At 37.8% G+C, this 27,193-nt stretch overlaps 1 protein-coding gene across 1 annotated transcript in view; it reads left to right on the top strand.

Moving 5' to 3' along the window:
- Window positions 1-27,193, top strand: part of LOC124233823 (nck-associated protein 5-like) — a gene marked incomplete at its 3' end in the record, with an annotated part of 547,928 nt that overhangs the window by 396,632 nt on the left and 124,103 nt on the right. The gene's annotated exons all lie outside the window — the stretch shown is intronic.

Below are 27,193 nucleotides of genomic sequence, written 5' to 3'. Positions count from 1 at the left end.
TATAGTTCCATAACTGTCTCCATCCTCCCTTTAAGTGTTTATTTGAACTGTGATTGTCCAGCCAGCCAAGGTTAATGGTGTGGACTAAGGCTGTGGTACTGCCTTCCCTTTTATGTAAAGAAAATTAATGTCAGAACCCCCGACTCATTACTCTGCTTTGAGTGAATGAAGTGTTTGTGCATCAGTTCGATTCATCTGGAGAAGCACTGCCAGCAACACTGTCTCCAGCCAGGTGGGCTATGTTGAGGTGTTGTAACAATGAATTTTAAAAAATAGACTTGTTATGAAATAAGCCACTCTGCAGAGTTCTGATTTCATGCAAACCATGCCTGGTTTGAACATGTATTTGGAAACAGTCTAATCAATGTGTAGATTATTCCTGAAAGCCACTGCTCTTTCCAGCCAATCAACCACTCTTATTGTGTGCACAATAAGATAGAACAAAGTAATGTCCTCAAAAAATGTAGAATCCAGATAAAGAAGGCTTAGGCACATATATGAACAACACAACACATTTATAGTTTAGCTATCGAGGAAGGGAAATTTTGTCCAAATTCAGGACAGCCAGACTTCCTACTTGTTAAGTGCATGTTGTCATGCAAAGGCATGAATCAAGCCGGATGAAATTAATGATTGCATAGAGATGTTATTGATAATAATATGTGTGTTTATCGTGTGACAGGTGTATGCAGCAGTGTTTGAAATTTAGATTAGAGTCCACCTGGTAGACTTACCATCACGCAGACATATTTTGTAAACTATCTACAGTTAGCAAATCATATCACACCCAAAATATGAGGAATTAGTTAATGTTTCTCAGTAGCCTTGAAATGTTCCTTGCATGCCTGTCTGTGTGTGTATTTACACTATGCAGTGTAAATTTGTTGTTGTTGTTGAGGAAAACTGGCCCTGAGCGAACATCTGTTGCCAATCTTCCTCTTTTTGCTTGAGGAAGATTGTTGCTGAGCTAACATCTGTGTCAGTCTTCCTCTATTTTGTGTGTGGGATGCCTCCACAACATGGCTTGATGAGTGGTGTGTAGGTCTGTGCCCAGGATTGGAACCTGTGAACCCCAGGGCCACGGAAGTGGAGTGCGCAAACTTTACCACTACACCACTGGGCTGGCCCCTCTGCAGTGTAAATTTAAGTCAAGGGAACAATACAGCTTTGTCACCCGTAATTGACTAAGATAGTTAAAATTTGCCCAAATGGAGTCCAGGCTTTCATGCTCTACCTCCAGGATTTTGCCACACCTGCTTTGACCTTCTCTGCTGGCACTGTTAATCTGCTGCCTTGAAGCTATTTCTTTGCTTACTGTAGGGGAGATTTCTCCTATCACAGTTGATTGCCGTGCATAAGTGCAGTCTGCTGCATGCTGAACTTCAAGGAGACATAATGGAGATGGTTTTACTGCTTAATGCATTCGCTGGTTGCTGTTCACATTATTGGCTCTCAGAGACTTTATGAAATCCTAGGGTTCATTTTCTGCTGCCCATTTGGAAGCTGTAGGCACCTGGCATAGAAGTGTGTGTTGAAGAGGATAATATGCCCTTAAATGTTCTACCCACGTGTTCCCTTCTGCCTCTGTGTATGTCTGGTACATTAAAAGAACATTTTCTCTACATCTTTAGAAGGAGTGAAACATAACAGGATGAGGAAAGCTGTCAATTGACCTTTGGGTGATCAACAGCACAGGCTCTGCTCCTCTTCTCCGTTTGTTCCCATTCAGAGGTTCACCTTTCACCTATTACAGGGGCTGGCCCTCGAGAGTGCCTTTTTCCTCCTGATGAATATAGAGGGCAATTTGCTATTGATTTGGAGTTGCCATTTCCATACCATCAGCACTATTTCTGGCTGAGACTTTTCATGAAAATGGAGACCTCTCCTCTGCGCCTCTGAGTAAATCTACCAGAAGTTTATCTACCAGAAGGTTAAAACGGCAAAGCAGCAGTGGTTAAATGATAAATTTTCTTCAAATTACAATGGATGGAAAAAAAGACTACATGGCATTTTTTAAAATGCTTGGTTAACATAAAATGGATCATATTTTGATGTCAGAAGTTTATATTTTAGTAGCCTAGTGTATACGTTCTCACTTGAGCAAAGCAGAGGGAGGCTAAAACCAGCTATGTAGAGAGTGGAGCTGAGCAACTAATAACTTAATGCAGAACTTTCCTTAATTCCTTTGTATTTTTGTTTCTGCATACGCGTGATGACATTGTCACAAGTTTCTTAAACTCTTAACAGAGCTATACATTGTTGAATAGGCAATGTGAAAGTTATAGTGCCTATTATTCACCTCTGATAGAGAAAACAACACAGAGTGAAGTTCCAATTTTATTTCAAAGAGCGCTATCCTGTTAAATGGGTTTCTAGAATGCGGTTGCAGCCCCACTTCCAACTAGCTTAATAACTTGGGTTAAGTACTTTGACTTTTCTGGATCTCAGTTTGCTCGTTTGTAAAAGGAGGAAGTTGAATTGTGTTATGGTTTTATAATGCTTTTTATGCTTTCTAAAATACGGTGTGTTAGAACTGAAATGCATTTCTTGGGTGAAGTTATAATTACACCGTTATAACCAGGCCTACTTGAAGTTCTAACCGCCGAGCTTTCACACTGAGGGCTTGGGGTGGACTGTCTTATTCTCCGTGTTATCATCGCAGTGAAGCTGTGTGCAATGGGCTTTCACCGTGTCTGTTTTGGTTGCTTGACCCTGGAGAAGTCGAGATTAGAAAACTGCGAAGCCCAGATGATGCATTTCTGTGGAGGACAGCCAAAATTGAATACTGAGGAGCTTGACTGGCAAAAGGAAGCTAAAATCCTCTGCAGTAGACGTAACCATTATTGTTCTTGGCTCCCATGTTGTCCGCTTTAGGATTTATTTGAACTGGTTTGGGAAAGAGCCTGAAGAGAGAGAACTTTATGACAACCAAAATTGTTTTCACTTCTAAACAATTTCTCTGAAGAAATAGCCATCAGTAAAAACATGAGTGAGTTAGCCTCTCCTCTAACATTTTTTTTCAGTTACCTGTTATACCTATAAGTGTTACTATCTCCAACCCAACACACTTTTTTATTTTAAGAAAATAAATGCAGGATGTAGAAGAATATGTTTTATTTTAAAATTGGAAACTAATTTCATTCCTACTCTCAATAATAAATGATTTTTCACTCAGGTTTACAGAAAAACCATTTTTTTAGGTGTAGAGTTTGATCAGTTTTGACAAGCATATATTATCATGTAAGCATCACTGCAATTAAGATATAGAATATTTCCATGAAAAGTTCCCTCCTGTTCCTTTGTTGTCACTTCCCTCTCCATACCCCAGACCCCTGCCAACAACTGTTCTGGTTTCTCTCTCTCTAGTTTTGCCTTTTCCAGAGAGTCTTCTAACTGAAGTTAGAAAGTATTTGACTTTTTTTGTGTCTGGTTTCTTTCACTTAGCATGTCTTTCGAGATGTCCATTCTTGTCGTTGCATCTATCACTAGTTCACTCCCTTTTATTACTTAATAGTATTCCATTGTATAGAAGTACCACTATTTGTTTATCCATTCACCTGCTGATGGGTTTCTTCCATTCCTGGGTGAGTATAAAGTTGCTATAAACATGCAACTTTCACCCACAGGTCTCAGTGTGTTTTTATTTCTCTTGAGCAAATAACTAGCAATAGGATTACTGAGCCATGCAGTAAGCATATATTTAACTTTATAAGAAACTACCAAATTGTTTTCCAAAGTAGCTGTGCCATTTTGCATTCCCACTAGCAATGTTTAGGGGTTCTAGTTGCTGCGTGTTGCTAGATGCTTCTTGAAAAACAAAACACAGATACAGGAAACTATGCAAAACAAATGTTTGGCTTAATGAACACTCTTATAACCAACATCATGTCAAGAAAGAAAACTCTGCCAGCCACCCAAAATCCCTTCCTGGTGCCTCTTCTCAATCTCAACTTTCATCTTCCCCTAATAAGTAAGTGTTATCCTGACTTTATAACAGTAATCTCCCTGTGTTTTTAATAGTTTTATTAAATTGTTTAATGTGCATCCCTAGACACTTTAGTTTAGTCTTGCCTGTCTGTGATAAAACTGGATCAATCTTTTATGTTTCTTTTAACTAGTAGGTTGCCCTCCATCACTTGCTTTTCCTTCACATTTCTTTGTGGAAGAACTTAGAGCATTTGACCTCTAGAGTTTCTCACAGTCTAAATTTGTTGATTACTGTTCTTGGGACAGTTCAACATGTTCCTCTGTCCTCCATATTTTCTGAAATTGGCAGCCGTTTCCATACATTGCTCTTGATAGTGATCTATATAAAGATTTAAAGGTTGTTGTTGCCTATCCAAGGGGTAGAGAATGTTTCTCATGTCCTCATACATCTCTTATGTTACTACCAATGACCTTTGCCATGGTGGGCATTCAGTAAATATTTGATGGTTGAAGAATGAATGAATGAATAAATATAAGAATGAATTAATATCCTTACTGAAACAGAAAGATGTGGCCAGCATTGTGCTCTGAAAGACTTAGGTTAAGCATATGGAAGAATTTTACAGATAGTGTGTTTATAATAGAAATTTCCTTCCAAGAGAGGTTGTAGAATGGCCATTTTTGGGAATCTTTAAAATGTTGATAATAGTCATCATTCTTAGAGTTATAAACCATGATAGCCTGGGAGGATGAAGACTTGATTTTCCATTCGTCAGCTTCTGTGATGGAGTGCTCACCTATAAAAGATGTGTTGCCTGTTTCAAAATATTCTTTGCAGAATTCCTGTCTGCAGGGCACCAAGCAGAATTTGGTGCATTGAAAGTTTACTTCCCACCGGGTAAAGTTTACTTTCAGAGAGTGTTTCATGACCCTCGGATAGCATTTATACTAGTCTGTCTATGGCAGCATATGGGGCAGATGGAACGGCAGCAGTCTCCGTGGTGAGGATGGTTGTTCTGATTACCTTCTTGGTCCATAGGCAGTGCATTTAATGGGCGGTATTCCACAGAGTAAATCTCTGAGCGCTGATTGTAAATACTTGGAACTGTTTTTTGGAATCTTTTATTTAATTTGTGAAAAATAATTCAGTTAAGATGGTCCTTGTTTATAAATGTCTACATCTGTTGCTAACAAATAGCCTCAAGCTTTTAAGAATGTTTCTGGAGAATAAAGTAGGGAATTAGCTATGCAGAAGTTATGGGGTTCTGACCAAAGAAATGTGTTGTAGTTTTCGTTAAACTGTGTTTCAGGATTCTTTTCACATTTCTCCTGACCAAAGGTGTTCACCTGTCGTTTGTCATAGCAAGAAGTGACAGGATGCATTTTCTCAAGATGCAAATATGAATTTCTTTTTGCATAGTTAGTTCCTATAACATTTCAAGCTATTAGGTTTTATAATGAGCATTTTTAGTAATATTGATATTAACATGGCAACAAAAATGATGATGTTTTACACTTCTTTTAGTTTTTAGTGATTTCAAAATCATTCCCTTCATTATTTCTTTCATTTCTCACTATAACCTTATTTTTGGCAGGCAAGGCATATAATAATATTATAATTTAAATAAAACTATATTGAAACTTAAATAATGGAGTAACTTGTTCATGGTACATGGTTAAGTAGATCCCAATCTAGAACCCAGGACTTCTGACCTCTGGTCAAATATTCTTTCTATTCCCTTTTTCATTCATTTTGTAGTTCATGATCCATGATAGTAAATGAAGTGTCAAATGATATTAGAAGCAATTGTATTTCATACAGATTTCAGCCTTGATCATAAATTCACAGGTTCTGCCGCTGATGCTGTTTTTTAAGCTTGATCGTCATCACTTGACTCAAGGGAAATTTGGGCCAGAGGGATAAATGAAATTGGATCAAATTAGACGGAAAACCTGGTAACTACCATTTTCTCATTTCAAAATTCATAAGGAAGGTCCAATAATTGTATCTTCAGTACCTCTTTTATGGTCTCTACTTTCTTAGTACATTTTTCTACTGCACTATCAAACCAGCTAGGCTGATGACTAAACTGATGTTTCTAGACATCTAGACTACCATCCAATTACAATTACATTTGTTACATGGACTGTATAGTCATTGAATTTAGCTAAAGTGGTCCAAATTTCCCCTTTGCAGTTGGCTTGGACAATATGTATTTAGCTAACAAAGCTCAGTTCCAGACTCACCTTCTCTCTGATGCCTTTTATAACATCCCACTTTCCTCCCTTGGTTACTGTACAGATTTTAATCACATAATTATGTTTTTTCTTGCTAGCATTTTTGGACCTCAATATGATATATTCCCCCCTAGTAGATTGTAGGTAGACTTCTTATGGCTCTAGACTGATGTATAAATGAATATGGTAATATTTCCAATGGGCCATGTTGCTGTTTTAAGCTACATTTGTTGAGCCCTCACTGTGGATAACATTTGGCCATCCTGGTGCATCATATTTACCTAGATAATTTTCAGATTTTAATTTATTTTCATCTGATTTTAAATTTTTTCATTCAGATAGTATTGTTGCATTAAGAGTAAGTTTTTTGCAGGCAGTGTGAGACCAAAGTATGACAAAAATTGAAGGAAAAAAAATGACGAAATTGGTTTGACTGTGTGCCAAGCAAGGTAGGGGGCATAAAATAAGTAAGCCAAGTTTCCTGTCGCTAAGGATCTTATGGTAAAGAAAGAGCCAGACTTGAAAAAAACTCATGTTAAATGAAATCAAATCTTTGCTGCAAGAAAGGGAGAAAAACATGACCTAAGAAAAACTCTGTGAGCGAGAAGGGGATTCATTTGAGATGAATATGGAACCACGTACAGGTGAGGAGGATTTAATGGAGAACCGAAGAAAGGATGTTTTAGGTTGAGAGAATAGGAAACAAAGACAACCTAAAGGTGTTTGTATTCATGATTGGATTCAGAGCAACTGACAGCTCTGTGTTGCTGGAGCTCAGTTCTTCCTAAGGCTAGGACGCTCTCTAAGCACTCTAGCCATTTGAATCAGGCCCTCATCATCCCCTTGCATCTTAGGGAGTGAAAAAATGCCTGGTCTGCCTGTGTGGTGTTGATCTTATGAATACCTCAATCACGTAAGTCAATCTCACTTTGAACCCTTTTCCCGAAGCCCAGCGGTCACCTTTGATGTCAGAAACACTTTAAGAATTGATTTCTATTCCCTCAGCAATTCACATTATTGTCAAGAGAGTCCCCAGTGAAGTAGTAATATATTTAGTATACTTCCAATATGCATGACACATATAACGCTTACAAGTCTATTGCCTTTTCAGAAACAATCACCAAAGCACACAATATTTTATCAGGAAATACCCTACAGGTCTTTGTAATAGATCTGAATGGCTTCAAGATTCTGCAGACCCAGACTTTCTAAGGCATCTCTCTTGAGTAAAGAATTGAGTAGTAAGGCAGTAAGGCTGTAGTTACTGCCTCAATATACCTAAAGCCCAGTTTAGGAAAGGCTAGGACCTTGGAGGTTACGATGATTGTGAGAACATCCATCATTTAATAAAACCTGTGGAGGCAGAGGATTAAATCTAAATACAGGAGGAGAGAACTCTTGGGGTGAACAGCAACAAGGTTGCACACTTGAGCCTTCTGTGATAACTCTTTCAATATAAGATACCTGAGATGCACATGTTTAACTCATTTACTTTTTATTAACGTGTAAGGAGAACATACCATGTGCCAGGCACTATTCTAGGTACCAGGGATATGGAACTGAAGCAAAACAGAAAAACAGCCCTTCCTTATGAAGGAACCATAATACTACATGTAGTTTAATTTCTATAACAACCCTTTATGGAAAATATTCCTATTGTCTCTCTTTTACAGATGAGGAAACCAGGGCTCATATGGGCTAAATAACTTACCCATCATCATACAGCTTGAATGTATTATATCTGAGATTTGAACTCAGACAGCCATTTCCTGTTTCCATACCTACAAAAAAGCAATAAGCTAATATTTATTGAGTAATAACTTTATACTGGTTGCTTTTTGGGTGCTTTAAACATATGATTTTGTTGCTTATAATCCTGTGAAGAAGAATTAATATCCATATTTTATAGATAAGGAAAATAAGGCCCAGAGAGTTTTAATAATTTGTAAAAGGTCACACAGCCACTAAACAGCTGAGCCAAGATTCAACCCAGATCTGTCTGTCTCTTAAGATATACTCTCTTCCTATTGTACACTACAAAAATTAATAGATGCTAAGCTTCTCAAAAATTCAGTGTTGGCTTCAATGCAATGTTTATCTTTGGAGCAAGTAAATATGATCAGTGTTTTCAACATGTACTCGTTTAGCAAAATTTTTCTTCCAATGTCTTTAAGAATTTATATGTATCCATTGCTTGGGATATGTTCTACATGATTGACAAGTTTCTCTGTCATTTTGCGTTAGACACAAAACATTGTTTTAAGCATATATTTTCAAGCTAACTCACTCTAAACCTTATAAAACCTTACAATAATTAAGTTCAAATATCATTGTGCCCTTTTCTAGAATTACTAGATTAATGAACCTTTAACAAGATGAGAAATGCATCTTTAGTTAAATGTGAAGTGAGTGCTAGTTGTAAATATGGTGATTTAGGGAGTCCAACATCCTTTCCACTATACAGCTTCTCAAAATATGCTCAATAGATTTTTTCTCATTTTCAGTATTTCAACCGATATTTTTCTCCTTATTTTCATAAAAATATAGTCATCAAATCACCAGAAGAAAGAGGAAAAAGTACCAGGTGGGAAAAGGTGGATATATATTATGCTATAATTTATCTTAGAAGGCAGTGGGATTTGATTGTGTATGTGCATATGTAAGCAAATATACGGAAAATGATGTATTTGGATGGATAAAGTAAAACTTTAAAAATAGTTAACTAAAGATAGAGAGAAAGAGAGGGGCCAGCCTGGTGGCGCAGCAGTTAAGTTCGCACATTCTGCTTCTCGGCGGCCTGGGGTTCGGCCGGTTCCGATCCTGGGTGCGGATGTCGTAGGCATCCCACATATAAAGTAGAGGAAGATGGGCACGGATGTTAGCTCGGGGCCAGGCTTCCTCAGCAAAAAGAGGGGGATTGGCAGTAGTTAGCTCAGGGCTAATCTTCCTCAAAAAAAAAAAAAAAGATTGAATAGAGGATGGGACAAGAATAGAAGCTAGATTTCTTGAATAAACTTTGTTTTAAGGATTTGACTTTAGAAATATGTGAATGTTTAAAATAATTGTAATATAATATCTAATTTAAATGTTCTTAAAAATTGAAAGCACAACATAACATATATATCTAACTGAAAATTTAGTTTATGACAAAACTACACAGGGAAGAATTATTTGAAGTGACCTCAAGACATAGAAGTTTGTGCATTCATCATAAGATACTTTAAGGGCAAAAAGAAATATACATTATGTTGCACACATAAAACTAATACCATGTTATATGTCAAATAAATTTTAAAAAAGGGAACAAATAAATTCAATTACCTGAAAAAGGAAACACAAAAAATGTAATTGTTTTTAGTAGTGATTTGTTTTTGGAGAGAGTATTGGTATTGTTATTCTGAGACTTGTTAAAAGGACTCATGATCCAGTTTGAAAAACCTTCCACCAGTCAAAAATGTCTCAAAAAGAATAATAGCAGTATATTGAAACGCATCAGCTATGTTTAAATCCTCTTGTTCATAATGATACAAAACAACCCCAACGCAACCTTTAGAGGATGCTAGCAAACTGATTCATTATTTTCAAAACTCATAAATAAAGGAAAAGAATCAAGCATTTATGCCTTCTTTCCTTGAAGAACTGTAACTAAATTGCTGTTGAGGGACAAGTTTCTCTTTATAGGATATGTCAGCTAATAAATGAAGAAAGAATGACACAATTAGGATATATTAGAATGTATTTTGCAACTTCTAATGAAATAACGGGTCTAGGCAGTGATCATTATTGGCTGCTAACATCACAAAGAGAGAAAATTATCCTTCATGTGTCTCCTGATGGAAATATGCAATACCGCCTCTGAAACCATCGTGCCAAAAAATGAACCTGAATCTAATCAAGCCCGTAGATCTAATGACCAATTTGCAGGAAACATATTGAGAATAGATTGGGCAAAATTCAAACTACAGAAAATTCTATAGGACAAACAACCTGGTTTCTTCAAAAAATGAACTGCAAGGAAGCAAAAAGGGGTGGGGAGGAAACCTGTAGATTAAGAATCTCAAGAGACATGTGTAGACCTTATTTGGATCCTGATTGGAACAAACAGTGAAAGGAAAACAAATAAGATATTGGAAGATATGAGATGGTTGGAAGATTTGGCAACTTCCTAGACATTTGCTATAGTTCATGTTTTTAAGTGTGATAATATATGCTTACATTTTTTAAAAGAGTCCCTATATTCTGAATATACATACTGATGTAGATATGTGATTTGCTTTAAATAATCTGGAGAGAGGATTAGGAATAAATGTGAAATTTATTGCCCACAAGTTGGTTGTAATTAAGCCATGTGATGGGCACATGAGAGTTTCTTATACTATAACCTGTACTCTTGTAAATGTTTGTGATTTTTCATAAAAAAAAATTTACAAGAAGAATACCTTAGAAACATGCTATTTTTTGTTGTGGCTTATTAGCTGTAATCTTAGTATTGCTAAATAAATTAAGATAACTTAATACAAGTACTCTCTCATTTGTAAGCCTCTAATTTTCTAAAATTAACTATGTTACAGCCCCACCCCTAACATTTATGGGGCCTTGAGCAAGACTATGAGTGTTAGCCCACATTCCGCATGTCTAAATGCATAAAAGTCATAAATCAAGCTAGCAAACTGCCAATGAAATATGTTCTCTACTTCCTTACTTTGGTGAATATGCCTTCATCACATCCTGGAAGACCAAATTTGAGTTGAAAATTCTCAATTTCCTTGGTATTTTGTGCTGGCTTGTGATGGCACCAAGACAACCAGTTCCTAACTCCCAGCCAGAAGCCCAATCCTTTGGTCAGCTTCCTCTCTCTTCCCACCCAAGCCCCATCTTCCCATGTCACCGGGGGCCTCAGTGCACCTGTATGTACACTCCAGCTTTCATGTCTATATTCTGTTCACACACCCTGTGTGCTACCACGTCTTGGATCTCGGGTGCACACAGAGGCCTATGGAGGTCCTAGAAATGGGCTCAGAGCCATTTGGATGGAAATACCTGGTCCGCAAGTGCCCAGAGCATCATGAGGCAGAGGGGAGGCACAGGTTCTGCATGGGCACATTTTCTTGACAATGAGAAGTCCTCACCTGGTGGAAAAGGGTGGGGACAGGAGGATCAGACCTGAGCCCTGTAAAGCTCAGGGCCCAGAGCTTGACATCCCATGCCTGCGTCCAGGGGGATAGGGCTCTGTTAGGTTAAATTCTACAATTCTCACAAGAAACCCTTAATTTTGCTCGCATGGTTTGACATTTTTCATTGCTTTTGACATTTAGCTTTTGCAAATATTAACAACAATTTAACTGAAATACAAACCAAACATTAGTCTTCTTATAAAAATTATATTTTGCTCCCAAAGTATATTTAGCAACTTCAGAGGATTTAGCTGCCCCTCCACTTTGTGGAATTAACATCAGATCAAAACAGATTCACGAAAAAAAAAGCTAATTTTCCAAACCATCCTTTAAGGAAGAGATGATTCTTGTTTGACCAGCATCCAAGCCTGAGCTCTACAGCACAAAAGCTACTGTGAGTGGCAAGAGAGACACTCTTCTGACAAGTTGGCAGAAAACTTTTTCAGAGCAAGGAATTATCATCCCACGGAACAGCTGGAAACAGAATTTAGCGAGGATAACTGCTCTGGCTGCCCTCTGGCCTGTTGTCTGGGGACAACTTTCACTATAAAAATTGCTGAAAGTATAAGACTAGCAGTAGACCCCATGCAAACATCTGGCCTGGGGTCAGCTCTAACAGAAATAAGACAATCAACTGTGGGGCAGTGTGCTCCACCCTGGTGACCTTGGGCCCAGTTTAGTGGCATCTGGACTTTTGTAGGAGACAAATTATAGGGTAGTTCCAACAATAATTTTCTATTAAAACAAGTGACTGCTACTCATCTACTGATCCTTCTGTGTCTTACTGCAGATGGCATTGCCATTATTGTGGCTGATGATATCAGCTGAAAGTTAGCGTCAGAAGTATAGCTACTAATTATAATGTTAGTCTAGTCCTTCAAAAGATATTTCTGTGTTTTTACTGTATGTCAGGTACTGTTACAGACATTCTGTGTATATATGTGTATATTCATTTAATCCTTGCAATTAACCAATGAAATAAATAGCATCATCCCTATTTAAAGATGAGGAAATAGGCTCAGAAAAGCTACAGATAAAAACCAGTAAGAAGTTCTATATTGTATTTGACACACATTTTTCCACTCCCCAGACCTTATGCTCTTTCTGTATGTTGTACTGCCCTTGATCTTTCTATTTTCTTCTAAGGAGAATTTTGCACTTCTGTGTCCCAGCCAGAATTCCATTTCACTATTCTCTCACATACTCCCTTAATTCGCCCATAATCTTAGTATCTATTTTTGAGGGGTTCTACCATTCATGCTCTGCTGTGTCCCTCTTTTAGTATGTCATGTGATTTTCCACTAATTTATCTTTTACTCTATGGTCACTATTTTGTATTTTTCATTTAAGTATCCTATTGACCAAACGTTCATCACAGTTCAACAGGAATGAGGCTCTTGAGTGAAATTAGAACTGATTACAATGAAGAAGAAAGAGTTACACTTACATTGCCCCTCCGAACCAAAGGTATTAGGGCCAATTCTGCTTTGAGTCATGCCACTGTGATAAGGAACATTCTTGTTTCCATGGAAATATGGCAGAGAGGTATGAGGAAGTGGTGGCCACAGTAGTATTTGTAGAGTGATTTTTCTACCTGTGCAAATTCCACATGGCTGTCATGAAGACTCTGGTCCACATTGATTAAATGGAAAGGGGCTGATCTTATTCACTGGTTGATTCATATGTACCCTCTATCTCCCCCCAATTATGTAGATCTTATACTTCTTCTGTCTCCCCTGTGCCTGGGAACACAGTTGGTATCCAATAAGTATTTGCTGGCTGATAATTGGATGCTCAGTGGCAGTGATTAGATGTGGTTTTAGCCAAGGTGGCCCAGGCCTCAGTGAGATCTGACTGGGGGTGAGTATGTGAACAGGTGATTCTACAGCGACAGTCTGCTTTTAAAGGGCTATTTGTCTGCAGCAATAATTCTGAATTTACTTTCACTTAAATTGGTGAGAGTAGAGAATGTTTGGGAGCAGGCCTCTCTCTTTCTCTCACTTGAGTTATGGACTGAACTGTGTCCCCTGCAAAATTCATATGTTGAAGTCGTAGCCCCCAATGTGACTGTATTTAGCCCTAGACCCTTTAGGGAGGTAACTAAGGTTAAATGAGGTCAAAAGGGTGGGGCCCTCAGCCGATATGAATGGTCCTCTTATAAGAAAAGGAAGATACACCAGAGCTCAGTCCCTCCATGTGCACACAGAAGGAAGGCCAGGTAAGCACACAGCACAAAGGCAGCCATCCACAAGCCAGGAAGAGGATCTTCACAAGAAACCAACCCTGATGATCCCTTGATCTTGGGCTTCTAGCCTCCAGAACTGTGAGAAAATAAATTTCTGCTGTTTAAGCCTCCCAGTCTGTGTTATTTTGTTCTGGCAGCCCTCACAGGCTAATAAAGTGTGTGAGAGTAGGAGGGCAGAGTTGTAACCCTTCCTTCATATTTTAATATGTGACATACATCTTTGGGTTCACAGATGGGAAAAAAACATGGATTATGTGTCAGTCCCAGCACATTACTCCACCTCCTTTTCTGTTCAAGGAAACACAGTAGGAAGCAGGAGAGTGAGGTTAATACGATTATCAAAAATGATATTCACCTTTTTCTCCTCATAACACACAGACATACTGGGTTGTTAAAATGCCAAAATACCTCCCTCCTGGTGGATAAAAAGCTTGGGTTTCCTAAGCTTCCCTCCTCTTTGTGCCCTGTGCACTAACACATTCTTTCTCTAATGCTCTGGACCGCCCCACCATCCAGCACCTGGGACAGCGGCAACCTCTGAGGTCAGTGTCCTTTTTGCTTGGTCAATGCCCAGGTCCTACTAGTTGTAAATATTTTATCACCCTTGCTTATTTTACAAATAAACCTAAATTAGCTCTTTAAAGTAAGTCATTTTCAAACTTTAATACTTTATTAGTAACAAACAACTGGAGGCACTTTGCAATTGGTTACAACTCACAATGCCAGCATTGAGAGCTGTTGCTGGAGCCCCCAAAAGGAAATCAAGTCTATGAATGAGAGCATTTGAGCATGTAAGAGACTGGCTCATGAACATCTCCTGCAATGCTGTGTGGGATGAGGGATGATAGTAAACCCCAGTTACTGCAAGGCTGGCAGATGATGAATAATGTGCTTTTTTTTTTTTTCCTCCTCTTTGATTGCATTTCTTCATTTGCTCTGAAGCCTTCTTGTATCAAGTCCAAGGAAATGAGTAATTTGTGTCAGCTAGGGGCAAAATCAGAATAATTTATTTACTTGAATGGCTGTGTTTCTGCATGTTTCTGTGGCTACTTGGTATAATAATGGAATTTATGTTGGTGTTATTTTTCTCTGAGCTTCATTTTAGGACTTTCCCTAACATATTTGCATGGAAATGTTTTAAGACTTGGCTTGTAATTTTTTTTTCCCAGAAAAACTTGATTCCGTTGAGGATGCCTAATGGGATAAATTCTTGATAAATATTTTTAATCCCCTTAATTACTTGAATTCAAAAGGATGTTTCATTTGAAAAAGGCCTTCAAAAATATCAAAGTTGAAATTACTATAGCTATTTTTTGTAACACACAGGTATGTTTAAATTAAACCTAGGTTTTTTAAGCTCCTACAGAAATAACAAATGAAATTTTTAAAAATGGAGCAACATCATGAATTTAACACCTTCTAGTGTTCTACTTTGTGTATCCTTGGGCAGTGACTATTTATTACTTCTGTTTACATTTGCAAGCACACTGGAGATATAATTCTCCACAAAAAGCATTACTGATTTAATGGTTAAGAGTTGGTGATTTCTTGATTTTTTACTGAAGATAATTTACAATACTTTGGTTTTCAATAGGACATATTATTATTTCCAAATTGCTTTGTAGAATTTTGTTTCTATAAATTCTGCAGCACATATCACCTCATCTGAATTTAAAGGTCTGACTGCATAGCTCTTAGATACATTACAGCTGAGAAAATAATATCTGAATCCTATAAAGCACTTTTGTCCTGAGATTCTCAGGGAGCTTACCTTGTTTAAATTAATGTTTGTGTAATATGAAGTCCTTTGATACATGAACAGAGACTTTCTATGCAATCTCAAGAAGGGTTGGGTGGAATTGCTTCTTTTACAAATCAGTGTAAGAGTGAATGATTGGACATTAATGAGATGTGGAAGAATGCAAAGAGGAAGGAATATAAACTTGATATAAATTTTAGGCCATAACATAATTTCCTTCAAATATTGAAGATATTTTTATATAAGGACAGGTTAATGGGGGTCATTTTAGTGAGAGTGGAAACTTCCTGTTTTCATTCATTCATTCGTTTAAGTTGATGGAAGACCTCTAGAGTGCTAGTGACCTTTTTGATCCTGGGTCAGGAAGAAGAGATAAAAAGATGTAGGAGTGTGTTTCTCAGTCTCTCAAGGGGCTCCCTGGAAGACTTATTAAAAAGAGAGTTGCTGTTGTGAATGCTGGCCTGTAAGCACAGGTACTGTCTTCTACCATTCCTCTCTCATATCTAGTGCTGGTCAAGCCCTAACCAGAATGCTCATCTTGGCAAGTATTTCTGAGTGTCTGCTGTGCACTATTTTCAGAATTCCCTTATTAGGAGATACACAGTGGAGAATTATGCACATTACCTACTTAATTATAAATCAAACCTATGGATCCCAGAAAACAGGAAACTAAGACGGTCTTCAGGTTAAATTAGTGGAATTATTAAATGCTCATCATCATCTCTAAAGAGTCAGTAAAAGAAAGAAAGGGAACTTGAATTACAGCATGAGAAGGTTACACTACAAGTAATATAACTATGTTCTCATTGAGATGGTTACGTATTAGACTATTGGAAAGAGGTTCATTTTTGCAAGTGACAGAAGTGGTTAAATCTTATTCTTGCTTAGGGCCAAAGAGATGGACTAGATAATATTTAAAGGTTATTTCCTACCTTAGAAGAATATACCTTCTAAATGGGCAAAAATAAGAAGATAGTGAAATGATTCCTATCAAAACCATTTAGGTGACACCCTAACTTATTTATTGAAGGTCTATTTTCCCTACTAGATTTGAGCTTCCTGAGGCTGAGGGCTCTATCTGCTTATACCGGTATGAACAGAACATAGCACAGGACCCACCTCATTGTGACCACTCAGTAAATGTCTGAGGGGAGGTGCTCATCGTGGACTGACTTCTATCACTGTTGGGAGAGGGGGGATTGTCAAGGGCATTTTCTCCACTCCATGCAGATGGGCCACTATTTTACAAAGTTCTGAATATGAAAATTCAGCAAATGAACATATTGATTGACTGGCATTAAATTGATGCATGTTATTTACATTTTGTGCAGTTTTAAGGAAAATCTTTAAATAGTGAACTTTTCTGCTGCTTTTGAGCTAGAATTGCCAAAATGTAATTGGTACTATTTCCTACAACTTTGTAGTCATACAGCTTTTATGCAAAACAAAATACATGGGTATGGAGTCCATGACCTGACTTGCATCCGCAGTCATGACCCACAACTGGCTGGAGCTCCTAAGTGCCCTTTTAGACTGTGAAGTTAGGTGGTGACAAAGAGATTGTGGGAACTGTGGGACTTTGCAGAGCAGAGTGTAGAGGGCTTGCTGTAAGTTTACCTGGAGGCAAAAAGAGCCTTTCGACGATCCCTTCTGACCCAATATTTTGGAAGATATGGTGATTTAAAAATGACCTTTTCACACTATACTATTTTGGATTCAGGCAGCAGAGGAGTAGGCTAAAAATTGCTCCTGTATAAGGCCAGGTTAACGAAAAGATTGACATTTGAAAAGAAGGGAGACAATGTCATATACTGGAAAAGCCACCAGACTGGTTTTTACTTTCGTTTTGGCCCCATGAATAAGAGCTGAATGACCTTGAGACATTCCCTTAATATCCTGGGGCCTCAGTTTCCTCATTTCTAACGTAAATTCTTGGCTTCCTTTCTCAGTGTAACATTTTATGAGTCAATAAAAATTTTCAACTTCCAAAGCAGCTGTTTTCACAATTCTTTTCCCTCTTTCAGTAGTCTGGTCTAGCCATATTTTTAAAAACTGCTATTTTTACAGTCACACAAGTTCTGCCTCACCACTTCCCAACAGCATTCAGGAAAGAGAATAAAGTCATTACTTAGAAATGACTGAGCTCAATATCACTGTTCCTATGTCTTCTGAAACAGGGTGACCTTTATTCGGCATCTGCATGAATGGGAAGAAAGTATTTATCTCCCCTCTGGAGAGTGGGTAAAAAGCAGCACCTGGGCAGATGCCTAATAAGTGTGCCTCAAATAATTGCCCGCTAACCAGGCATTGCTGGCCCTGATGCCTCCTAAAAGAGTGTGTTTTGGGGGTCCCTCTTTCTTGCTACCTCCTACAAGTCATCTGCTGGTGTAATCCCCGCTGTGCTTTCCTTCTCCAATACAGTGAGCTTCCTGTGTTTTTTCCTGTCTTAATAGGGAAGAAGGCTGCCAAGGAAGGGAAGGAATAAAGTATAAGGAGAGTGGGTAGGTGAGAAGAGCACATATGGTAGTATTTTGGCTTGAGTGAACAGGATTTATGTTTTATTTCTATGGCTGTGAAAGCTTAATATAAACATGTTAGGAGGGGGAAAAAAGCCTTTTAAGCCATGAACATAAGCAGGAAGCTTAAATATAGAAACAACAAAAACATGTTTTTTTAAAACAGGTGTTATACATAGATACTCCCTTCAGACCGTCTGCCCCTTTGCTCCTGTGCCTATCAGGGTGTGTGTCGGATACCATTTGGGATTCACTAGATTTAACCATGGAAACCAGCATGTCCTCTTAGAGTTTGGAGGTGCCACTGGTCGGCATGGTGGAATGCCCTGTGGATTGATTTTGTGTCTGGGTTGTTTGAATGAATAGCCTATTAATTCAAGTAAGATGGCTCAAGCAGACAGAGCCCAATTTTGAGAGTCAGGGAATGGAGGGACATAAAGACTTCGAAGGAGTAGATAGAGGAAATGCTCCTAGGTAGAGTGATAAAGTAAGTTGGATAGATTTGAATTAAAATTGGTATTTTATCCTCTCATAAATTAGAACAATTAGATTTTCCCAAATGAAAACCAGGAGAAAAGACAGTAATTATTGTCCTTTTAAGCCAGCAAGTAAATAAAAAAGTAATGTCTCTTGGCAAATCTAGGATGACATGATTCTCAGTTTCTGTGTTCATTGGTTGAAGGTTAAAAATAAAGAAGAAGTTCTATGAGGATATATATATTTAGGTAGAATTTTTAATGAGGAAATAAGTATTTTAGGTGTGATTGGTAGGAAGAGTTTAAAGATATCTGTAAAAATATGAAGAACTAAAGGTCTAGAGCAGGAAATACAGGAAGGCACAATGTGATTTTCCTAGAAAATGAGATGAAACAGAGTGGTTGCATGTGTCCAAAAGACAGAAGAGAATTCTCTCAGAGGAGGAGGGCTGCCACTTATTAGAGAGCGAGCGAGGCAGGCACATGCAAGAACGCTGTGAAATCGTTAACAGCTCTTCTCTCCAGCCTTCACGACAGAGGTTAATAGTCAAAGGATGCTAATACAGTAACAGTTAATGAGCAAATGGGTGAGTTCTCATCTGGAGCAAGCAGGTCAAGGCGCACTTCAATAATTGAATGTGTTGAAATCATTGAGGTTTGATGAAATTCACTTAAGAGCCCTAAAGGAAACAGCTGAAGGAGCACCCGACTGAGTGAAACGATCTTTGAGTATTTAGGAAGGATGTATGTGGATGAAAAGGGTAAGTTTGTTGTTGCATAAGAAGATAAACGTATAAAAGGCCACAGGAAAGGGTAGATTAGCACAGTAATATAAAAGATCATCAGCTTATGTCCTAAAGGGAATCAGGGAAGAAGAAAAGGAGAAATGAGATCTAAATGGAAAGCATGGCCAGTGTCACTGCTGCCTCCTGCAAACCCCTGACATCAATGTCAGTTCTGGGGACAGTTCTGCACACTCAAGATTTTGAAACCAATGTCTCGGGCTGGCTTAGCAAATTTGGTTGCTCAGGAGGAAGTGACCAACCTCAGATTTGGAAGCTATGAGCTCCTTTATCAAACAATAAAATGCTGGTCTCCACCAGTAACTCCTCCCGTTTCCTGATCAGTGATGGGGGACATGGTCAAGGATATGAAATTAAGCATTTGGCAAAAATTAAATTTTCAGCAGGTAGAAGTTGTGGTGGATTTGTAGCCACATCTCTTTGGTGCTGTGTTCAGTGTCCAACCAGAGGTGACACTGTAACTGACTGATTTCAATGTGTCAAATAAGAAGAAATCACATTTTTGACTTTTTCTTAGATCTATAGTTTTCTCCATTCTTTAAGTGATTTTGTTTCAGGTCAAGAAGGCAAGAACGCTCTATCTTCTCATGAGGGTCAACACTTAGCAAGAAATATTGAAAGATAGTTCCTAAGCTCATGGTCACAGACAGTTGAAACAATGACATAGAGCGTGTTCAAAAATAGAAGTCACCTCAGTCATTTAGTTTACAATCGTGTGTCACTTAATGATGGGGCTACGTCCTGAGAAATGTCTTGTCAGACAATTTAATTTTTGTGCAAACATCCTAGAGCACACTTACACAAACCTACATGGTATAGCCTACTACACACCTAGGCCATATGGTAGTAATCTCATGGGACTGCCATGGTATATATGGTCTTTTGTTGACCAAAACATCGTTATGCGGAGCATGACTGTATTATTAAAAAGAAAGTACCATGACTCCCTAAAGTGGATGGAATTGTTTCTGTTTATCTAGTCATATTTAGTGTTCATTTTGGTAAATTCTATTAAAAACACTAGTTTTCTGGGACATTGTGGAGATGAGGAGGCATCAGAAACAATAATAACAACACCCCAAGTAATAAATTAAATAGTATCAGCTATATGCCTGGCATTCAGCTCATGCTGGAGATGCTTTCTCTCTTTTAAATCTCACAAAAACTGAAGAGTTTGGCACCATCGTATTATTCGTTTTATAAATAAGGATAAGTTAAGTAAACTTAACTATGTTAAGTGACCTGTCTAGAGTGTCACCTTGAGCAAGTGGCTTCAAGCACAGACGGTCTAAATCCAGAGGCTTCACTCTTCACCACCACCCTACACAGATTTTAGGAAATAGTATTCAAAAAGTAGCCATAAAAGAAAATAGTGAAAAATGGAGGTAGAATTTTTGAAGATGAAGATAACTTATACTGTTCATTCATGTGGAAAAGTGATGGAAGGAAAACATAATAACCAACAAATATGTAAAAATATGTAATGAGATTGCTAAGGGGAAAGCTATCAATCATTCTCACTGGGGAAAATGAGAAGAAATGAGCTTTTAGTACTATAGAAATAGGGTGAAGGAGCAGACATGACACATAAATGACAAAATATCAGATGGGAAGACTGAGGCGCAAAGAGGAAAAGTGACATTTCCCAAATCACCAGCTGAGTTCATTGCAATGCTGGGACCTGAATCTGGTTGTCCAGGAGCTCAGTCCCAAATTTGTACCACTTCAGACTCATGATTATTAGCATAAAGAACCCATGAGACCAGTGTGTTTGTGTACATCTGTGTGTGTGTTTGTGTGTTTATGTGCAGGTCTGACCTGTCAATCGAAAATGATCTGATTAGCGATGCCAGGGCCAAAGGCATGTTTGTGAAGGCAGTAAACGCTGCGAATAAAGTGGTGGTAAGACATGTATTAAAGCAAAACGCAGTTTGAACTTGCACTTTGAAATCAAGATTCTGAAGAAAGAGCTGAATGAAATTTCTTAGACAAACAGCAGTTTAAAAAACATTTGTAGGAAACCAATTACAAAACAAAACAGCTCCTTCCTTCCTTTTTCCCTTCCCTTATGCTTTGACCTATATCATTTCCCAGAGCTGAGGAGTCTATTGAAAAAAAGAAAGAAAGAAAAGATAGGAAAAAAACGCAAAGAAAAAGTCAGTTTAGCATGATTCATTCTTAATGACCTCATGATTTCTTCTACAATAATTGCATTCTTTGATAAGATTTTACAAAATCTTTAAAATCACTTTTTTTTCTAAAATATATTTTTTCCCAGAAACTCCTTTTTGTCCCTAATATTCAGAAGCAGACTGTGCTCTGAGGATCTTAGTGACAGATTCGAATGCCACATGATAGATTCATCTTTGGCACATTATATCTTTCATCTCATTCTGCAATCCAGCATCCTGGGGGGACATCTTTACTTCTTAACAGCCTTCCCTCCTTAGCCCAACAGACGCCTCCGTGTGAGACTGGAAGCCTCAATGGAACAGTCTTCCAATTACTTCCAGAAACATCCTTTGATATTAGGAGCTTGCCTTTCCACATGCCTCAGACTTTGCTTTATTATTTTTTTCTTGAACTGAAAAGAAAAATGTTATTTTTGTAAATAACCATTTATAATATCCATATGGCCAAAAATGTTAAGAATAGGAACAGCAACAAAATATTAAAAAATGGTAGCTTTAATCTGATGTCTGTACTGAGAAAATCATTGTAAAGAAGCATTTTGAGATACAGCTTTGTTTTTCTAAGCCACAGAAGAGAATTCATTTGAACTGCTTAAGCAGAACGTATGACTTCTAATTTGATCGAAAGAGAAACGGCATTTGAGAGTATAATTTATATGGAGTTTAAAATAATTGAGATGCTTTTTGCAAGTTTTCTATAAACAATAAGAAGGTTTTATCCTGTTGCTACAATCCAATTTTTACTTTTTTAATTCAAGTGCCTGCAGGTCAGGAATGTTTGGGGAGCAGAAATGTAAATTACCTCAGTGGCAGTGCACTGTCGTGTCTGGACCCCAGAGTCCTGCCTGGGCTCAATTCCAGTTCTGCTTTTTACTAGTTATACATCTGTAAACAAGTTCCTTTAGCTCTGTGAACTTCAGTTTTGCTATTTGTAAATAGACCAACTACATATGGTTATTGGGGTGCCCATGTGGGGGGACTAAATAACATAATGTATGCAAAGCGTCTGGTGCAGAGTAACAAAAGAGCTCAGTAAAATTGAGTGGTTAATATATAATTATCAAATGTTTAGCAATCAGTAGCTAATATTAAAATAGGGATCCATACCATGTAGTAGATTAAGTGGTAGACCATGGGTCACTCTTTCCAGTGACTCCCCTTTGGGAGTCTATGGCTGGGAGTGGGAGTACAGCTACTTTACTTGTCATGCTTATTTCAAGTGGATTCTTGGAAGAAGGTTATTGACATATGCCCATGGTTTATCAGGAGTAATTCTCCATCCATCCCTTAGCCCCCATCTTAGAACGCATTTCCAACTGTACTCAAATGAGGAGCAAAGGAGTTCCTCAGTACAAGAACACTGAGGATCCATGTTCTAATACGAACTTGTTCTGTAAAGGACCAGATAGTAAATGCTTAAGGCTTTGTGAGCTGTATAGTCATTGTCACAGCTACTTTGCCTATGTGGCACAAAAGTAGGCGTTGACAATAGGCAAAAAAAGAGCTGTATTCCAGTACATCTTTGTTTACAAAAGCAGGCAGCAGTACAGATTTGGCTTGCAGGCTTTAGATGGCCAACTCCTCTTCTAGGGAGTTATGTAAGAAAAGAGGGGTGGGAGGGACAATGAAAAATGATGGGTAAGGAGAAAAGGTGAGATCATCCATTAAGGGAATGTGGGATGAAGACCAGCAGAATTCTTTAAGCCTGATCAAGTGAAAAGGGTTTTATGAGAATATACTGTCTACTTAATCCTTTGCTAGGCATTGTCGGGAATATAAAAATAAAGATATTTGAGACACGGTCCATTTCTTAGAGGTTACAATTGACTCGGGGCAAGTTTAGCAGAGACCAGTAGCTAGTTAGTGGCAGTAACCCCAATATCATGTGCTCAGAGTTCTCTCCATTATATGTGTGAGTTACTGAGAAGATTGAGGCAGGGTTTCTAACCACAGTGATAAACACTGGAGGAAATAAATTAGCTTTATTCTGAAAAGTTGAAAATGTTTTCTCAGTATTGTTTCATTTATTTCCCTTATATTATTTTGAACTGGGAAACCAAAACAGAAAAAAATGTTGACTCCATGTGCAGAAAACAAATTCCAGAGAGATCACTGGGTAAATTAGAGACAACTTCAAAATTTGAACCCGTGGCATTTTCGTATCAGTTCAAAGCTGTTCTTTCCATAGATGCTTGTTCTCTTTAATAGCATTTGCGTTTTTCACTCATTTACAAATTTACTCTTGGGGCCAAAAATAGCTAGTCGAAAGAACCACAATATCTTGTACAATACTGTAGTTATCTTAGGTACTAAGATTCAATAATACTAAAACAATAGGAAAAAGTAAATCATTTCCCATAAATGTTTGTTTAATGTCCATTGTCATGTATATGATTACTTTACTAAGGCACTACCAAGTTTGTGTCTGATGAATTGCTACCAAGTTTTCTCCTGAGAGGTGTTTGCAAGTACTTTATAACATAAATGTCTTCTCTAAACAATTAAACACCAATTTATGCTTTTTACTCTTCACAATTTCGTTAAAAGCTGCAAAGAAACCTGACATTCAAATAACATCTACTCCTCTGAAACTGGTATTGCATTTCTTTTTTCTGGCTTGCCAGAAATATGTAGTCTGAATTGCATGAATTGTTTTGAAAGAGAATTAATATGAAGATTTTAATGATAGCCAAGTATCTTTAATTACATGGCTGTATTGTTCAAATATAACTAGGGTGTTAAACACATCATCTGCTATTACTTATTTAAGGTGGATAGTTCAGCTAAGTGTTTTTTCAAATTTTAATATTTACTCATTAATAAAGTTGATCTTTTAAGGAATATTTGTCTTTGGATTTAACTCAGGAGCCATTAGCAATAAGTTTAATTGCAAAGTTTTCTTAAAACATAACTGTAAAATCGTGGGAAAATGTCAACACTTTAGAATAAAGTGGCTAATCATTTTAATTCTCTTGGTATTCACCACAGTATCATTAATCATGATAGAGTCATTCGATCGTAATATGGATGTAATATCTAATTCTGCAGAGATTTAGCTGTAATTTAGCAACAATTACTGTCCACTTACTATAAAATGATGCCAAAAACCCTACTGCAATTATTTTAATGCATTTTGGTCACATTATACAACAGCATTCAAGTGTGCAGATGCTGCAAAAACTTTAGATTGATGTGTCTGATTAAAAACACATTACATTGGAAATTTTTTTACTTGAGGTGTTTGTGCTGATATTTCAGAAGGTGCTCCCCATTCCATTTCTGGAATAGTTCTAATTTACTTCAGTGCTTTCTTGGATATTTTTTCCTGCATATTTTCTTTGGGGAAAACAAATTGTTTGGTTTTTTAAACTTATGCAACTTTTGAAGAGGGGATAATAGAAAAATTGTCAAAAAGCCAATGACTTTTCAGGTGACTTGCTGGCATGAAGCTTTTTCACTGGGAAGAGGTTTTTCACAGGCAGCATCAGCTGCCTTCCTGGCTAACAGGGTTCACCCAGATGTGAAAACATGTGTGTTACCAATCAGGAATCTTTAGCATCTCTTGTTCTGACAGGTCCCCTGCTAAATTATCCTAGTCACCATGTGCTTCACAACATGTGTTCTTTAATCTTTATTTCGTAGCACACTACTAGTCAGCTAGGGCAAGCTGGGTTCGTGATTCTGCCCTGCCTCTGTGAGGTCAGACACCTGTGGCCGCGCTCTGAAGTAGGAGTCCAATATTGTTTTATCCTTTGTGTCTCTGGCCTCCTCTATCTTAAGGGGCAGTTTCCATACTGTAACCACTCACCAAATGTTCAGGGAACACCCGTTTTCTTTCCTTCTTATTGAGTCCTGTTCACAGCAATGGATCTGATAATCAAGTAAGAGAGGTGGGAAATGCGACCAGGTACCCAGTTAGATTTGTATTACTGCAGAAGAAGAACCAATGTTGGGGGATGAGTACAATCTGCCACACAGAAGTGCTATTTAGAAAGAGTCCACGCCTCTGCCTTAAACAACTGTTTATTCGGATAATTCTTAATAATCATGTTCTAAATATTATTTAAGTATTCGGGCTATCATGATATTGGCATGTTGAATGTATAACAGTTATCTGAGGAGCAAGGTGTCTTCCTGCGTTATCATCTAGTGTCCTTGAAATTGTATGACCTCCTAGCCTCGTACCCTTTCCCACTACTTATCTTGCTCTAGTTTCACTGCCAACAGAGGGGAGGTCTACTCATGGAACACAAACTCAGCCTTCATTAATTTAACTATTCTACAAATAGGAAACTATATCTACCTGTCTTAAAATAGTCACCTACGATAGAATATTTAAAACTCAAATCAAAATGCCTTGTGGCTTATCAGGAATTTTCTATCAGGTTTACGAACGCTTCTTTAGTTTTAGATTGGGTCATGTTAGGGCTGCATCTTGAACCCTGGATAACTGTTTTTGTTATAATGGAATTCTAGAAATATGTAGATCAAAGGATAAAGGATAATATTATATGCTGAAAGTAGGAGCATAAATTAATGGTTACTCTAGCAGGTGATTTTGTAAACATCTGTTAAACTTTAGAATGTGCATATACTATGACTAAACAATTCTGCTTAGTAATCACCCGAGGGTGACACACTCGCCCTGTGCACAAAGAGGCACATGAAGTGATATTTGTGGTGGTTTTGTTTGTAATGATTAAACCTCACGAAATTGCTAATACTTGACTAATTTTGACTCATGGAAATGGCAATTTCATGTGGTTCAATTTAATAATTACATATATTTACATTTAATTTATCTAATTTAATAATTACATATAATTTGATAATTAGATACAATTGTAACAAACTACCCTAGATCTCAGTGGCTTAAAGAGCAATGATTTAGTATTTCTCACAATTCTTTGGGCTTTCTGGGCTTAGCTCAGTGGTTCTTCTGCTCTACCTAGAGTCTCCTGAAATTACCTGGAGCTTGGCTTGAGGCTGGCTGCGTCCCAATCTCTATCCCTGAATCCCTGCTCCCCCTCCTCCTGCCTCTTCCCCCATGAGGCCTGTCATCGTTTAGTAGTTTACTCTGAGCTTTTATATGTGCTACTTGGATCCCAAAAGGGCAATAGCAGAAGCTTCAAGGTCTCTCAAGATCTGAACTCATAAGTTCTAGAACATCATTTCCACCAGATTTTATTAGTGAAAACACATCACAAGGCTATCCAAGATTCAAAGAAAGGTCAAATAATAAGAAAGTGGCAGGTTTGTACAGTGTTGGTAGGAATTTTAGGCAGCCATCTTTGGAAATTATTTACCACATATGCTATGGAATATGGTAGAGCAGTTAAAAGGAAGGGCTTAATTTGCTTAGATTCATAAGAGATATTCTTGAATAAAAACAAACCACAGAATGACATGTGGTATCAGTTTTCTATTGTTGTGTGACAAATTACCACAAACTTAGTGCCTTAAAACAACACCCTTTTGTTACCTCATACTTCTGTAGGTTAGAAGTCTGAGTGGGATCAGCCGGGTTCTCTGCTTAGGGTGTTGCAAGGCTGAAATAAAGGTATAAGCCAGACTGAGTTCTTACCTGGAGGCTCTGGGGAAGAATCTACTTCCAAGCTCATTCAAGTTGTTGGCGGGATTCAATCCTTGCAGTTGTAGGACTGAAGTCCCATTTCCTTGGTGGGTGTCAGTGAGGGCCACTGTCAGCTTCCAGAGGCCACGAGGGTTTCTGGGCACATAATCCTTTCCATTTTCAAAGCCAGCAGTGGTGCATCAAATTCTTTTCAGGCTTTGAATCTCTGATTTCCTTTCTGCTACTATCTAGAGAAAACTGTGCTTTTAAAGGGCATGTGTGATTAGATTA

This window comes from Equus quagga, unplaced genomic scaffold (genome assembly GCF_021613505.1).
Source record: "Equus quagga isolate Etosha38 unplaced genomic scaffold, UCLA_HA_Equagga_1.0 252_RagTag, whole genome shotgun sequence".
In the NCBI taxonomy this organism is placed as follows: domain Eukaryota; kingdom Metazoa; phylum Chordata; class Mammalia; order Perissodactyla; family Equidae; genus Equus; species Equus quagga.
This window is presented reverse-complemented; position numbering and strand designations above follow the sequence as displayed.